The following is a 17,059-nucleotide window of genomic DNA, read 5'->3' as shown; positions in this document are numbered from 1 at the left end:
TGGATGGCTACCATCCGCTTGCCTTTTCTAGCAGGTTTCCTAGCACATTCCCTTGCCCCTCAAACAATGAAAAAATAAATCAGGCAAGTGCAGTTGGGTTCGCGCAATCTGTGTTCACGTGCCTATGCAGCTGTGTAAGACCAAGCTTGCATCCTGCTCCTGTCATGCTTCCAGTAGCTTCCAGACTGAAGAAACTGGTCAGATACATTACAGAGCATACAAGCTGTTTAAAGTAACCCTGCCCTCATTCACACTGTACCTGCAGCCCCCTGGGTATGCTGGCCTGCTGCACAGATTTATGTGACCCTCTGCTGTTAGCTCAGCCTCATTGCTGCAAAAGAGCTCAGCCCAAGACCTTCATGTGTTAAAAGAAATTAAGGAAGTTGCAAAATCTGTTGGTACAATAATAACAGTGGGTGTTCTTACAGAAACCAGTATAAGCTGGTTGAGTGGCACATCTGGGATGTTTTTAAGAAGAAACTTGATTAATACCACAGATGACTGCTATTTAAAGCCACTCATTTTGATGTGTAGTTTGGGGGAGGTTCATTTTACCCCTAAGGAAAAAGCAGGAGTTAATGCAGACAGTGAGTGTACAGTGCTCCACTGAATGGTATTGATCACCAGCAGTTTAGATTTGCTATTTTAAAAGTGGGGAATTTGGTTAGAATAAAGATGAAGAAATTCCAGTGGGGCAAAAAGTGCAAGGAATAAAGCAGCAAATGTCTCTCCCCTTTAGATCAGAGATTTAAGCTGAAGATCAGGTAAGACAATCTCACTTGGAAAGTACAGCGAAGGAGAAATAAAAGGTTAAATTATGATACGTGGTTCAAGAAGAATCTGCTGCAGTTCACTCTACAAGACTGACAGAAAACCAGACAAACCACTTCACCCAGAGAAGGTGAAGTCTAAATGAGAAATTAACTGGGCCATGACAGTCGATAAAGATAGAAGAGGAGGTGAGGGTTAAGTCCACAATGATAAATGCTGCTTGGTAGATACCATGTCTGAAAGGTAGAGAAAGAGGATTTTGGAGCACATAAATGTATTTGTGTGTTTGCCCTTTGTTGTTCATAGGTTCTGGTTTCCAACACTCCCCTTGCAGGGATGTACAGTATGATCAGGGTTGAAGACTCTCGGGTTGGAGGGACTTGGAAGAAACATATTCAGTAAAGTAATGAAATACCAGAGTGCTTAGCCAAAGGAGATGAAGTGTGAAATGATAGGTGGGATACTGGCACGGATATATTTTTTTAGTAATTACATATAGCTGTTATTAACCAGCACTAGAGAGTCCACATGGTGACGATTTGCAATAGATCAGAGGAAGAAGCTGGAAACCTTTTACTTCAAAGGGGTGAGCTTGACATGAATCCTCAGGAAAATGAGGAGTGAGTTAGTAATAGAGTGAAGGACCGTATTTGCAATGAAGAGTTTACAAAGGGCCAAGGCCACAGAGACTCCACTAAGAAATTTCAGCTCTCCTCTTCCTTTGCCGGAGAGCCTGACCTAAATATCTGAGTTCAGAAATAGGCAAGAGTGAGTGGCAAATCCTCCACAATGCACCACAACTGCCAAACAGCCCTGTGACAATGTCGGTGTTATCGTGGATCGAGAGGGAGATTCTTCTCTTGGTATAAGAGAGGCAAAGATCAGAGCAGCTTTTGGGATGAACAGATTTTAGGCAGCACTCAGTTCAGCATACGGACAAGTTGTGGCACCATATGGAAGGTGATGATATTATAGCAATAGATGTAACGGATCTGATTGCATTCTGGCTTGTGACAGTTCTAGGCAGATGCAGCTCCTTCAGCTCTAATGGACTTACCAGAGCTTCACACCAAATGAAGTGAAATGAGTTTTGGGTACAATATATCTACATTAAGCAGTGAAAGATTTGTGATTAGTGTGATAGCTTTATAATTGTTTTTTGGGTTTGGTGTATTGTGGGGTTTTTTTTTGGTTGTGGTTTTTTTTTTTTTTTTTACTAAAGTTAGAGCATGTTGTGCAGGGAGACATTTTTATTCTTATTAACAATTGCCATTCTGTTTGTTGTAAACTGTGTGTGGGTTCCTGTTCAAGACAAAGGCATGGCACTGCTCTGGCTGGGAGGTCTTGTGCCAGCTCTTCACTGAGGAACTTCACAGCAGTTTTGGACAAAGTTTTCCTCATTGGGAGTGAAGGGAAGAAAACAGAGCGTGTGTGCACAGCAAAGGCAAACTTTTTAAACCTGGTTAATCTGACTATATCCTTGCTGTGCACACCTTGGCTGCCATAAATTAAATAGAGCCAAGAGAAGCAAAAGCACATGGAATAGAAGAATGGAAACAAAGGAGAGAAGCAATGCAAAAGGTAGGAAGTTAAAACCTAGAGAGAGAGGAGCACTGAGCAGCAGGCAGCATTGTGATAGCAGTATTGATCCTAGAAAAGAAGAAAGTAGAGAAAAATATTTCTTAGCAGATAAAAAAAAAAGACCTAGAAATCTGGCACTGTACTACCTTTTCTCTGCGTGAGAACTTGCTTCCTGACAATCCATTTCCCACCACTAGTCATCAGCTGTTCCTGAGAACGAATTAAGCAGAGTCAATGGGCAAATGCTCTTCCAAAAGAAAACCTCCCAGCTTGGTTTAACATGTTTGTGTAATTTCACCTCAGCTCCTGATCAGCACTTGGCTCCTCCCATTGCTACAGAAATTGATCTTGAGCAGCAGGTTGCTTGTCCTCAGTGAGCCACCCTGTATTTGGAAGGACAAGAAAGAAAATGGGGGAAGGTGAGCAGTGTAAGGAACATGGGAAGCAGCAGAGAAGGCCAGGGCTATAAAAAACAGCCCTCCTCCTCTTCTAGCCTCCTGCATGGCTATGGCTGGACCACATGTGATGTGTAGGCAGCACTCGGGGCCCAGGAATTTGTATGGCCTTGACATTCACAGGAATATGCCTTCTACAGTTGTTAGAGGTGTTATTGTCTTGTCAACATGGGAAATGCCCTGGTTAAGTCCAGGCCTGGGAGGCAGTTGCAGATTAGGGAAATTGTCTTTGGAGTTGTCTGTATGGGCCAATATAAATTTGAAAAGGACGGTATGCTATTGTTTTAATTTTTCTGGCCACAGCTAAATAAAGAAAATATGTTGCAAATATAAGAGGCATCTTCTTTCAGCTTTGCAGGCTTAAAAAGACTGATGATCTGGATAATAATCAAAGTTTGGGATTTCATTGTCCTATAGGCTGCTTTGATGAAACATGAAGAAAAATTGCCTTTTAAATATTGTCCTTTGTGGAGAAAGACATTGCTGATCCTGTCAGTTGATCAGCTGCCTTTGCAGTTGCCAGCTGTACTTAGCACTGGTGAGGACACAGCTTGAGTACTGCGTTTAGTTTTGAGGCCCTCACTGCAACAAAGACATTGAAGTGCTGGAACAGGTCCAGAGAAGGGCAACAAAGCTGGTGAAGGGTCTGGAGTACAGGTCTGGTGAGGAGCAGCTGAGGGAACTGAGGTTGTTAAGTCTGCAGAAGAGACGGTTGAAGGGAGACCTTCTCTCTCTCTACAACTACCTGGAAGGATGCTGTAGTGAGGTGGGGGTTGGTGTTTTCTCTTCAGTAACAAGTGGATAGGATGAAAGGGAATGGCCTCAAGTGGCACAAGGGGGTGTTCAGATTGGGTATTAGAAGAAACTTCTTCACTGAAAGGGCTCTCAAACAGTGAAACAGGCTCCCCCAGGACATGTTTAAAAGGCACAGGGATGTGGTGCTGAGAGACATGGCTTAAGGGACATGATAGAATTAGGATAATAATTGGACTCAATGTTCTTAAAGGTTTTTTCTAACTGAAACAATTCTATGAGTCTAAGGAATGCACTGTGACAGCATGGTGGAGGAGGCAGCCCACAGGATGACAACATATGATGCTGATCTAACTTTAAAACAACTCTCCATGCCATGACGGAGGTATAGAATAAGAGGAACTCCACCGAACTATGCTAGTGTAAGACCAGGGCTTCAGCTGCAGAGATGAGACATTTGAGGAGAGACAAGTCATGACCACAGACAGCAGATCAAGATGTACCGTGGGAGAGACTCCCAACACTCCATCTCTTCCTCTTTGCATACGTACTCATCCTGCCCAAGTTCACTGAGCCAAACAGGGCCAGCCAACAGAAATGGCCCTGCGTCATTTCTCTTTTATGTGTAGCTGCTGGACCACATGACCTGTCAGAAAAAGCAGAAAATGAGAAATTCAGTGACAGTGCATGACAAGAGCAAAATGATCACTGAACCAGTGAATCCCCATGGGTCTTAGGGAACTGATGAGGTGGAATTGCAGCACAAGGCACATCATGTGAGTGCATTAGCCATCCTTGCAGTCATTTGGGTTGCCACAGCAGCTGTACAATGCCAAGGGCCAGGGCACACTCCTCTGCAAAGCTGCAGAAGGGAAAATACAGCATTGTTCTGAACTACAGTCGATGTTAATGAGTCACAACTGACCCACGTGAAAGGAAAAGATTTTTTGTTTTGGTTTTTGAAGTTTTGGTTTTAATAAGTTCCACAGGTCTATCACCAATAACCTGCCTTTGAATGTAGCAGCAATCTGCACTGCACTTACCCCAGAACAATGCCTAATAATATAATTTTTTTCTAATATGTCAAGTGTCACTAGGAAGTTGCTCCTCAGTGAGGACTAGCTGTGTGGAAGGTTTCAGCACTTGGAGTTCAGCTGGTTTTAATTACCCACACAGATAAGTGTAGCCATTTATTTTCTTTGACCTGGAAAAGGTTGCTTTTCTATTTTTAACCCCTGAAGACAGATGAGTAATTCAAATTAAAGTCCTCAGTCCAGAAATAACTTTTTTTTTCTTTTTTCCTTTTTTTTTCTTTTTTTTTCCCCTGTGAGGACCAAACTCAGTTTCTCATCAACCAAGCTTTAACCCATACGTACTCTCTTCAGTCTGATTATATTCAGATCAGATTTTCATTGCCCAGTAATAACCATAGTATTTGAGACTCATCCAGAAGGGCATTGAGCAGCAGGGCTTGCATTTGTCTTTTAAGAGAGAGTCTTTCTGCAGTAGTATTCACACAGAGAGGCACTGCTTAGTAGGATTCTTCACTGAGATGCTACTCAACATGTATAAGGGTGAAAAGATCTGGTCCAAAACAAACATGTATGGCCAATTTTCCAAAAGAGCTCAGCATGTTGCCGTTAATGTCACAATGGGAAGAGATTGTGTGCTAAGCACTTAAGAAAAATCTGGCCCTTGTTTCGATGTGAACGGGGACTTGAGCGCTTCAGAAAATCTGGCTGCAGTCGTGGGTGCTGAGTACTTAGGAAGCAGTGGTGGTCTTGAACCAGGGCTGCTTTACTCCCTGATTTACATTGTTTTCAACCATTGACTTTCAGCAGAGTTGCACCCTTCTGGAACTAGAGCAGTCACACTGCCATCATTTATAAGTCAGAGCCTATATAGATAGCTTATTTTATTTATTTTTATTTTAAGAAAACGTTTCTGAAATATTACCCTCTTGCCTGAATCTGGGCTGCTGCTGACCGCCTGCCAGCTCCCAGATTAAATGTAAGTCATTACGGAATGTTTTCCTCACATGGGAAAGACTGGAGTGGCTCGGTGCTAGTTTTGCCCTCCAACATTAATTCTAATTACCTCAAAATGCAAACATGTTTGAGTTTCCAGCAGATGACATTATTTTCTCTTTGACATCAGACATCAAAGAAAGAAAAATAAACACGGGACAGTGACAGCATTAGGCCTCCAGTCATTTTTCAGAAGGTTTTTCATGTTCTGTTCCAGACTGGTTCTTCTTTAAGTCTTGTCTCGGATATTACGGAGGGGAAAGGTTTACAGACTCACAGACTGATGAAGCCTTTTCCCTTCCAGTTCTCTTTATATAAGAGCACAAGGGGGAAGGAGAGGAACAGTCTGGTTTAGATCAGGGTTAAAGTCTCGTTTTTTAGAGACACACAAACACCCCAATACTTGGGTTATTTGCTTAAATTTATTTTTAGCTTTTCTTCTGAATATTCATGGATTATACTGGTGTGTTTAAAAATTGCTATCATTCAAAGAGAACAGAAATTTAACAAATGTGAAATATTTTGCCTGTGCCTAGGAAATGCAAGAGGAGAACCTCAGAATTTTGCATATATTTAGTAAATTTGAGACATCATTTTCTGGTGAGATGTCACTGCTTCTGAAAGCTGATGTTGCCAGATATTCCCTCTACAGAGCACTGACCTTCCAGGCATTTCAAGTCCATATGGTTTGAAAATGGACTGACCAATGGAGATATCTCTCTTTCTACTTCTCAGGATTTGGGAAGTGCTAATTTTTTTATAGTTCCCCTTTAAGTACTGAAAGGCTGCAATAAGGTTCCTCCCACAACCATCTCTTCTCCAGGCTGGAAAAAAACCCAAATCTCTCAGCTTGTCTCTTTAGGAGAGGTGCACTAGCCCTCAGATCCTTCTCTGGACCCACTCAAACAGCTCCATGCCTTTCTTGTGATGAAGGTTTCAAAGCTGGACACAGTACTCCAAGTGAAATCTCAGCAGAGCAGAGAAGCAAAATCACTTCCCTGGATCTGCTGGCTGTGCAGGTTTTGACACAGACCAGAATGCGAGTGCCCTTCTGGGCTGCAAGTGCACATTGCTGGCTCGTGCCCAGCTTCTCATCCACCAGAACCCCCAAGTCCTTCTCCACATGGCTGCTCTCAATCTCATCATCTCCCAGCCCAAATTGATACTGAGGTTTCCTCAATCACGGAAAGTCTATACGAGATGTCAAATCATGTGAATGTTATGAAGTCTCTTCCCAGGGACTAGCATAACAAAGTTATTGAGGACATGGCCAAGATGCACTCTGCTGGCAATGCTGTGCAGGGAAGCTTGGACAACATATTTGTGCTACCTTTTCCTCACCTTTTTGAGCTCTAAAACTGACTCTTGAGTTTTAAAAAAGGTCAGTTTGTGACAGACAGTGTCTGCAGGAGGTGGTGTCGTGGCTGTGTAGTGCTCATCTTCAGCATGCTCCTTTCTTCCCCCAGTGGAAAAATAAGTCCTTCCACTGCACGGCACAAGGAGTAGTTTTTTATAATACACAAGCCCATTTTAAAAGTGTAGAAACAGATTAATTTTCAGTTAATAAATAACAATCAATAAATAAATAAGCACTGCACTCTACAGTTGTTGCCTGTGGTGTGAGTTCTAACATTCTGAAGCGTTCTCGTTGGGACACCACAAATGTTTGTAATAAAGTTGACTGGCAAAAGCTTGGGCCAGAGCCTCCAGGCTGCTCAGCCAGCTTCACACCCATCCTCCTGACCCATTTTCCCTTGTTGTGTGCCCAGGGCAGGCAGCAGATCTCAAGGGGCCCTGTAAGGGCTGAGGGCTAGGATGTCTGAGCCAGTGGTCATCAACCAGCCCACCTCAGGCTCCATGGAGCACGTTTATGGAAAGATAACAGGGTGGAATGATGCACTAAATTAATGTCCTCTGTTCTTGACACAGCTGTAGCCCAGAGTCTGACGGTGTAAGACTGAAATTTTCCCAAGGGAATTTATTACTCACTCTGTGAAATACCTGGAAACTTCACTGTGACACTCCTGCCAGGTAGCATTGTAAGAAAGACCATGGATTCCTTCACAAAAGGTAGAGAAAAATGCTTGTTTAAGGACCATGCTTTCCCTTTCCAAAACCATCTACAGTGACTGTGGTAGCAGTCTAGCAAAACAACATCCTGAAGGGCTCTTTTGAAAGAGAGAGTACTAAAAACCTGCTCTACAGAAGTCAGTGTTTCCATTTGGGCATTCAGAAATGAATATACTTGCAATCAAGCTTTGTATGGAAATTTGACCCAGCCTGAATACTAATGCTGGCAACAGCTCTGCATGTTGGTAGAGCATACCAATCCTTCTCAGGCAGAATGTACTGTTTGGAGATATGTTCTCAAGATTAGATAACCAAAATGTTCTTACAAATGGATTTGATTACTTTCTGCCTGTACAAGACCAGGGAATGGGCAACTGCCTGAGGAGAAATGGTGGCGAGGATGTGAGTATCCTTTTTCGCACACGTCAGTGCATATTTGGTATATGAGGTGATGCTTACACAGTTTTCCTTTCACTGTTCAGGCAGCCAGTTTTTAAAATGTGGCCTGTGGTGTTTCTGTTTCTTTGATGTTTTCAAAGGAGATCTAGTTATTTTAACATGTCCGTTATACCTAGTTCTCTGTTTAGGCCATCTCTCCAGGCATAAGAAGAAAACTGGATCAACCATCTCTAATTTAAAAGAAAAGGGAGCTGCATCCTCTGGTAAGATGACATTCACTACTTTGTGTTTATGATGTGAGAGATCCTTTCGCTTCACAAATGCACAGTCCTTCCTTTCCAGTTAGCAGAGGGTCTGATAGCTGCTAGGAAGATCAGGATAATGTAGAGTGGGAGAGCTGTTCTCATCATTTCTGGATGTTGAGTGATGGCTAACAGAGTTAATGCACGCATTTAGAGTCGGCCCAGTGCTTCACTCAAGGTCATAAAATGAGACCAGCAATACTGGAGCAGGATTACATCTTGAATGAGATTCCATCACAGGAACAAGCCTTACCCAAATCAATTTGCACTCAAGCAATTGCTATAAATAAGCTGCATGCTTTGCAGAATGTAGAATAACTGTGTGGAACACAGACTTGCTCAGGAGTGGTACTGGGCAGCTCCAGTTCTTTGCTGGGATCGTAGCACATATAGAGATTACGCAATCATTCTTCTTCTTCACTAAATTGTATCCTAAGCAATGATATAAATGTACAAAGCTGTGCAAAATGCTGTACATGTATGATAAGTAGCAAAGTGTCCATTAATATTAATTGCATGACTTGTTGGAAGAGAGATTTTTCTAGTGCAACTTCAGAAGTGCTTAGGACAACAAGATATTCTCTGTGGGAGCCGTCTACTTTCCACGTGAAAAATGCATGATGGGATTTTGGGTAGAATTGGATATATTTTGCTGCTTTCAATTACTGTCTGGATGAGTCAAGCTGTTTTTTGTCATGTCTGATCTCTGCAGCAGTGGCAAATGGTTATTTCTGTGTGGACGGTGCAGTAAAGTTTCTGTTAATAGTCAGGTTATCTTCTATTGCAGATATTCATCTTTCAAGATGAAAATAAATATTTTAAAACATTTCCTCTGTTATCTATACCTGTTTGGCAGTTTCACTCTTTGTGAAGCATATGTCTGGATAGGAGTCAGACCTGGGTTTGGAAGAGATGGCCTCTTGCCATTCCCCTTTGCTGCTTCTTTTAAATCTGACTCTAGTGCATCTTTAATCTTTGTGGAGGTTGGTTTTTGACTCTCTGTTTCATGCCTGGCAGTGGTGCTTTATACATTTGCTAAGAACATCTAGAAATAAAGATGAGGAATTTAGGAAAGTGTAAATGTCCTTATCTCTGTTGCTGGTGTGGGTAGAATGAGTACCTGGGAGAAGAATATTGTTTCGTGTGAGGTAGCAGCTGCTGTTGCTGTAGGCACTGAGTGAGGCTGTGCTGCAGTAATTAATCTTGTACTCCTCCTGTAGCCTTTCACTAATGAGAAATAAAAGCACAAACAACAGTGTTTGGGAATTAGAAATGGAGACTGTGCTATTCAGGAAGGAAAACCTAAATCCTCTACTAATAGTTGCTGAGCATCTTTTCAAGTGTATCTCTGTCTTCTGACCTGGTGCTTAACCAGTAGTATCTCTTGCAGAGAAATAGTGTCTAGGTGCTTTCAGTAGTTGCTGTGTTTTGGACAGGAGGTAACCTTCACATGCAAGTTCAGTTTAACTGGGGATGTTTTCACAAAATAACCATCCCTTGTTGAACCTACCAGCAGCCAGATCACAACTGTACAGATGTCATCAGAGAACTCCCATCACAAACTGGTTTATTATGCCATCCGTTATCACACTATGCAATAAGGAATGATTGCAAAGCAAGAAATGTTATGATTTAGATATTTGCAAACATGATATTTGCTTGAAATTCTAAGATGTACTAAAAAGAAAAACATACCTTCCACAGCCCAAAATACAAGAGAAATGTGAACAGTGTGCTGCTCTGTGCTACCATTTTTTGGATTGCAGTCACTTGCTCCTATCTGCCAGAGATGAAGCTGGAAATATACCTAGAGGAACACCCACAGAAGCTCTTCTTAACATTTTCAGTTCAAGATTAGCTCTTTGGAAAATGACGCATGAGAAAGACAAGAGGCAGATGGCTTATTCTAGCGATTCACCACATGCTATGTGAGGGGGAAGTGAGTGCCTTGGGTGCTAGCAAGTCAGTTGTGTGTGCAGTGGTGATACCATGCAAACTGGGCAACGGGTTCAGCCTGAGGTCCTCAGGAGAAACTGGTTAGGCTAAGTTCTGATTCCCATCCATGAGACCACATCACATGTCATGTAGCACACTTAGTGCTCCAGTTGCTCTTTGTGACCTCTTGACAGCCCCACTTCATGTGATACCTTTTGCACACGCCTTCCTCAGCACATCTGTGAACTCCTGAATATTCTATGGGAAAAAATCAAACCTGTGGCCTTCTGTGACAGACTGACTGCACCAGTGAACAGCAGAAGTTCTACCTGGACTTTGGTAAGGCTTTTGACACAGTCCCCCACAACCCCCAAGACAAGTTTATCCTCCAGCTTCCTACATCATGGCCAAGAGGAACACAGTTATCAGTCATGGCAATTGCTTAACTTATTTTACACCTTTAAATTGATATTTGAAGCTTAAATAAGGGGAGGCCAAGGTTTGCTAAACTGGAAAAAATAAGGCTTCTACAGCCATGCTGTTAGGGGTGTCCAGTTCCTTTTAATTTCAAATGCTTGTGAAATCAGAGCCTGCTTCCATGTTGTGGCACCAAATCAGTTTGCTTTTCAAATGTGTGATGAGCAGTAAACAACCCAGCAGTTAAAACTGAGACCTCTCCATCAGGCTTGCTTATACAAGATATCAACAGAAATCTTACTTGGTATATGTAAGGCTCCTGTTTGTTCATAGTTTCAGTCCTTCCCACAGCCTTACTGTAGTGCACACATATTCCACATGCATCTCAGTACACAGTGTGTGCATAGACTAATGTTTCTAGTGAGCCCACCATCCACAGGACTCAACTTTCAATGTGTCATTGAGTAAGAAACCAAAAGAAAGATATATTGTCCTCTCTATATTACTGGGTTCAGCCTTGAACCATGGGAAGAAACTCATGTATGAATGTAAACATAGGGACTGAGGGTGAGCCTGAGCAGAAGGGACGGAAGAAAAAGAAGGATCCATCTGTATTTCTGGGAGGATAAAACAGTACCAATGAGAAGCAGGATGTACCAGATACCTGGTTGTTGGGAGAGTGGGCAATGTTTTGTGGTGAAGGCATGTTATAAAAAGAAGTTCAAGGAATCCACTGTGATTCAACAGCTGGTTCAATCAAACCAGCTGAAACTGCCTTCACTACCATCCTGGACCAGATCTTTCAGAAGAATTCAGCAGCTTGTAGCTAAGCCCTTTTGCAAAACATCTTGCCACTTACTGTCACAATAGAAGCTGCTGGATGCTGACCACTTCAGAGAAGCTGGACCAAATGTGAGATGCCAGGCACTTGAAACTCTGGCATTGAGCTCTGTGGAGAATTTGATCCATTATGTGCTGCTCCACTTCAAAGTGGGTAGCAGCTTGTGACAACCGTACAGCATCACAGCAAATGTCACTTTTTGTGCAAACATTTAACCAACAGAAAGAGGCTTTTTAGCGTGGTAGTAAATTTCACTCAAATATCAATTTGCTTTGATTTTTTTTTGTAGCATTTTCACTGAATGGAAAAGAAATCGTGGATCTAGGCCTTTATGATGCAAATATTTACAAAATTTATCAGAGTAGCTTAGGCTGAAGGAACAACAGAGGAGAGTCGTGTTTCCTCACCTTGCTTACTGCTTTTTCATATAACAAAAAGAACATTATTAGAAAATGTTTAAAACCAGAAAGAGAGATGCAACCTATTTTTCTGAGATTTTCTGTCATTTTTCTTCACAGATTTGTGTCCTGACTTGGAGAGAAGAAAAAGGACACACACCTTCTCAAAGGAAAGAGATTGGCACAAACTAAGAGCTGTAGTTCAACTCTGCAATCTGGGTCCAGACACGTCTCCAGCTTTCAGGATAATCTTTCTTTGGACATTCATTTTTAAAAATCAAACCCAGGAATTATACAGCTGTTGAGATAAGAATAATTAAGAACAATGCATTTCCTTTTAAAGCTCCTCAAAGGATAACCTCTCATAAGATGAATTGAGCGTCTCATTCAGGCCACACACAAATGATGGCTCATATTTAGTAACAACATTTTTTGGGGCAAAGATAAGCTAATTTTGCTCAAGGACAGAGGGTGGTCTTTAAGCCTTGCATTTGTCAAAGAAATAAGCACTTTTTTATCTATTGCATATAATCTTCCACAGCTCAAGAGGAATAATGTAGGGGGAGGGAAATGCATGCAGTGTATTTATGTTGGAGCATAGGCATGAGCACTTGAACAGAGCATAAAGTTAAAGAGACGATAGGTTAGACTATGGAAAACTCACTTGCCCTCCAAGACATACATGTGCTGATTGTTTCTGCTTCTTCAAGAACCTTGCAAATAAGTGCTGGGAAATCTGTCATCTGGGTACCACAGAGCTCATATGGATTTATAAGGAAACTGAAAATCCTGTTCTCACAGCTAATATCTCTGTTGCTTTTCTTAGTGCCTTTTTTTTTCTTTGGAAAAGATTCACTACTGAGGTACGTGGAGCATCATCCACATCATCACAGTGGAAGTGAGCCTGCAGAATGAAGTCCTCTACTCCTTCTTCAGATCTGTTGGGATCTGGGCCCTGGGCATAGCACTGGATGATGCAGGAAGGCACAGTCAGACAAGGAATTAGGACCCATGTCTGGTACGTGGTCCCTCTACTTCTGAATGCCTGCTAAGGGAGTGGCTCACAATTTGCTTTCATGCATGCCTGTGTGAATCCAGAGTGGATGGTCCTTAGCAGCCAGTGTGCAGGGTGCTGGAGAGCAAAGCACAGTCTAGTGCTGGTTCTCCATGCTTGTGGAACAGGCCTTACTTTGAAGAGTCATGGAAGAAAGCTTTAATATGGAGCAAGGCAAGATATAGTGCAAAACATGCTACTGACAGGTTCTCCTCCTCCCCTCAAGACATTTCACCTGAAAAAAGAGAAGTACCAGCTGGAGTTATAAATGATTCCAGCTCCTAATTGCCAAATGCTTCCCCTCTCCCCTTTGTATCTGTTACAGATGCATCATCCACATATGAATGTTTCCTGGAATTTGGTTCCAGAGATTTGAGTCTGTGAAGTTTTGGGCCAGACTTACTTAAATAGAACTCCCAGGGAGCAGAAATTGCCTCTCTGTTTAAATCAAGAGGCTTATCAGGGAATGTTAAATGATTTTTTACAGCTAGAAGTCAAAAGATCTGAAGAGTCTTCTCCTTGCTTCTCCTTTCATAGCTTTCAAGTAAAAACTTAAAAAAACAAAACAAAAACACAAACCAAAACGAACAAAAACCCCTTCTTTCCAGTCCCCTCGGTCCTCCAGACAGCCAAGTCTGTTCCTGTCACCACCCTTCTAATTACTGGAAAGACCCTGCTTGGCTGGAGAGATCAATGCAGGATCGTTTTACACCAGCCCAGATATTTTGCCTGCTTAAGCAGAATCTAAAAGAGTAATAGAGTGATCCGTTAGCCAATCAAAGAGCACTCCATCAAGCAGTGCTCAGCATTTAGCCAGCGCTTTTCACCACCAGCAATTAAGCATTCATTGATTACAAGCATTAATTAGGTCTAATCACATGCCTGCAAATTAGGTGTTATGAAAACATTAAAATGAGTGCTGTGTTTTAAAATGGATTTGGGTGGTGAGGAAGGAGATAGGCATCTTCTGGGATTCTTAGGGGTTCCTCTTGCACAAAACTCAGAAAGACGAGGTACTCATCACCCCCAAGCATCAGGCCCTGCTGATCTGTCCCAGGCGAAGCTGTCAAACATTAAAGCCTCTGATTTGGGGTTTTGCTGAACTCCAACCACTATTCCATATTGCTCCATTCCAGTGAAAGAGAACGCAGCAGGGGAGGGCAGGCAAGGGAGCTGGAGGCCTGGCAGCACTGAGATCAGGGGCACAGCCACCCTGGCCAAGGACCACACACGGAATGGGCAGCTGCCAGGGTCAGGACTAACTCAAAGCAGTTGCAGGGTTTGCCAGGCTGTAGGATTACCTGATGTGATTTTGCTACTATTTTTAATCCAATACTTACTTTTTTTTTTTTTAATTTAGTTTTTAAAAGGTGATTGAATTTACATATACCTATGGGTATGCAATAAAATGTAGCTATAGGCAAGGTCATCCAGTTTGGTAAGTCTGTACCTATGTTTTCTGTACATACTGGGTTGGTGTTTGGGCCATACAAAGTACAGCTGTAATACAATACATAAAAGGGCTTTTCTCTCCCAAGCCTGGTCTTGCTTTTCACAACCTCAACCTTCTTGTTTTTCACACTCCTTCATTCCACTCTAATTTCCATTGTTTTATCTCACCCAGCTCTTTCTGTCCCTCCCCTCAGCAGGACACACACAAAAACAACAGGCAAAGTTTTAGTTTTGCAGTGTTGCAAAATTGGGTGGGTTCATAGGAAAATATCAAAAAAACAAATACAAAACCAAATCCTTTCTCACAGCACCCATGGTTTGATTCCAGGGCCAAGAGAAGAAAAGACTGCAAGGCTGCATTTGCAAGGGATAGCATGGACACCTGGCTGCATGGCTGCCAAATTGCTCTCAAGGAACATCATGAATCGTGAGCGAAGCCTGGATCTGCCACACTTTATGCACTCAGATGATGTCGTTCACATCTTTACACCCACTCTGCTGCTAAAAGCTCATCAAAGGTGAGGAGATGGGGAGACCCAACGTGGTTCTGTGAGTAAAATCAGTAGGCATGTAAATCCTGAGGTAGCATGATACACATTGCATTCCCATCCCTGTCTAGCTTTCTTCACCCTTCCTCCACAGATGCGGGTGGAAAGTAGATTCTCAACCTAACACTTGCTCAGAGGCTGCTGTCAGTGTTGAGCATGGTTTGCACCCAGCACAATTTGTGTTCCTAACTTCTTTTGGATGATGCAGCAATGCTTTCAGCACACAGATGGGAAGGCTCACAGTCCTAATGTCACTGATCCGTGATACTTCAATGAGCATTGCTTTGGCCTTGACTTTTGTCTCGCTAGTGTAAACAAGGAGGAAGTTCAGAGGGTGTAGCGCCACTGTAAAGCAGAATGTATGGCCCCATATGTGGTGGAAAGACAATGTCTCAGCAGAGATAATGGTAACAGTAGGGCGTAGTGCAACTGGGATACTAGAAATGGAGAGAAGATGCAGCAGAAAAGGTGCTGCATTAGCTCCAGCACTAAAGTGGTTGAAGTAATTTAAGAGGAAAGGGAAATCTGGGCACCAAATGGTGCACCAAAGGATCCTTTAAAGCCTTTGAGTTCTGATGATGTTGCAAATAGCAGAATGGAGATGCTGACAACTTTGTAATACTGCAGGGAGATCCACAACCAAGTCCAGATAAACTGCTGATCTCTTGCTCCTGGAAGTGGTCCCCCCTAGACTCCCAGGTAAGATGATGGGCAAAGCAGATCACAGAAGACCTTGCTGGTGCTGTTATTGCTCAATGGATGGAGTGTTTGGGAAATGCATGCTATTTCTTGGCATGGCAAGTAGGGTGGCAGCATCTGCCTCTCTGCTTTCTTCTGTCAGTGTTAAATGACTCCACAGGTCTCAGTGGAGTTGCCTTCATGTAAAACTGGCACATCAGCAAGCCAAATCAGGCCTCAACATCTGTAAGGCTGGATAGGTTCACAAGGTTTTAATTCCCTCTTAAGTATGTACAAATCACATGGGATGACACTGCCTAATTCCCTGCATTTCTACATAGCACGGCACTGACACTATTCATTGGGAAAGAATTTCATATTTGCATTTTCCCAAGTGCACTCATACTGTCATTGCTCATCTTCTCCTAACACTTAATAGCAAGAGCTTCTTTCTCTGTCTCTGGAGAAAAACAGCCCAGATTTTTCATATTGCATTGTCTGGTCTATGAGGGTCCTCATTCTGGTTCTATCACTTCTGCAGTGAAGTGGGGAGTAAATGTAGACTTAGTGCATCTAACCATATGCTCTTAAAAGTCAGAAATAAAAGCAAACACAGGGTTTTGCCCATGGCATTCATAAAGCTGCAGGCCAAGCTGAAGTTCTGCCTGCAGTTATCTGTTTGTAAGACAATTCATACAATGAATGTCTCAGTTACCAACTCCACCACCAGCTCCAAAGCTGGGAGCACTCCAGAGTCATGAGAGACCTGGAGTTCGTGTCTCAGGTGCAGTGCTAATAACGTGTCTTTTCTTTCAAGAGTCACACTAGTCTTTCCACATGGATTCATGCTGAGCCAACATATTAGCTCTGCCGTCTGCTCTATACAGCTGGGTGGTGGTGGGTCTTGCTCTGAGGGTTCAAGCAGGGTTTTCCCCTTGAAGAGATATAGTAAGGTTTTTGGTTTTTACTTAGAAGGGTGTGTGTCCAGGCAGCCTCAGGAAAGAAGGGGATGTGCAGGAAGTGTGATGAACATTGGTGCTTACTTAGGCACCAGTCCAGCTCAAATGCAAGAATAGTCACATTTTAAATGCCCAAATGTGTCCTACTTGGCAGTAGAGCCCCAAGCAGATGTCTGAGGTCCTGCCAGGTACCCCATAAGTACCACATACCCATGTTAAGGCAGCTAGATCTGCTTCCATGGATTCCACACAGCAAAGGCATTGAAGAAACAAGTGGATGGCATGCAGTACAATCAGATTGTTTCAGGGCAGGTACATCCATGTTTTAAGGGTCTGACCCTGCTCTATTATTTTTTCTGTCAGTGCAAGAAATAGTCTTAAAGAACATCATCTGACTTTTGTCAGTGAAGGGATGACAC

Source organism: Indicator indicator, chromosome 11 (genome assembly GCF_027791375.1).
Source record: "Indicator indicator isolate 239-I01 chromosome 11, UM_Iind_1.1, whole genome shotgun sequence".
Taxonomy (NCBI): domain Eukaryota; kingdom Metazoa; phylum Chordata; class Aves; order Piciformes; family Indicatoridae; genus Indicator; species Indicator indicator.
The sequence above is the reverse complement of the archived record's forward strand: the minus strand, read 5'-3'. Positions refer to the sequence as shown.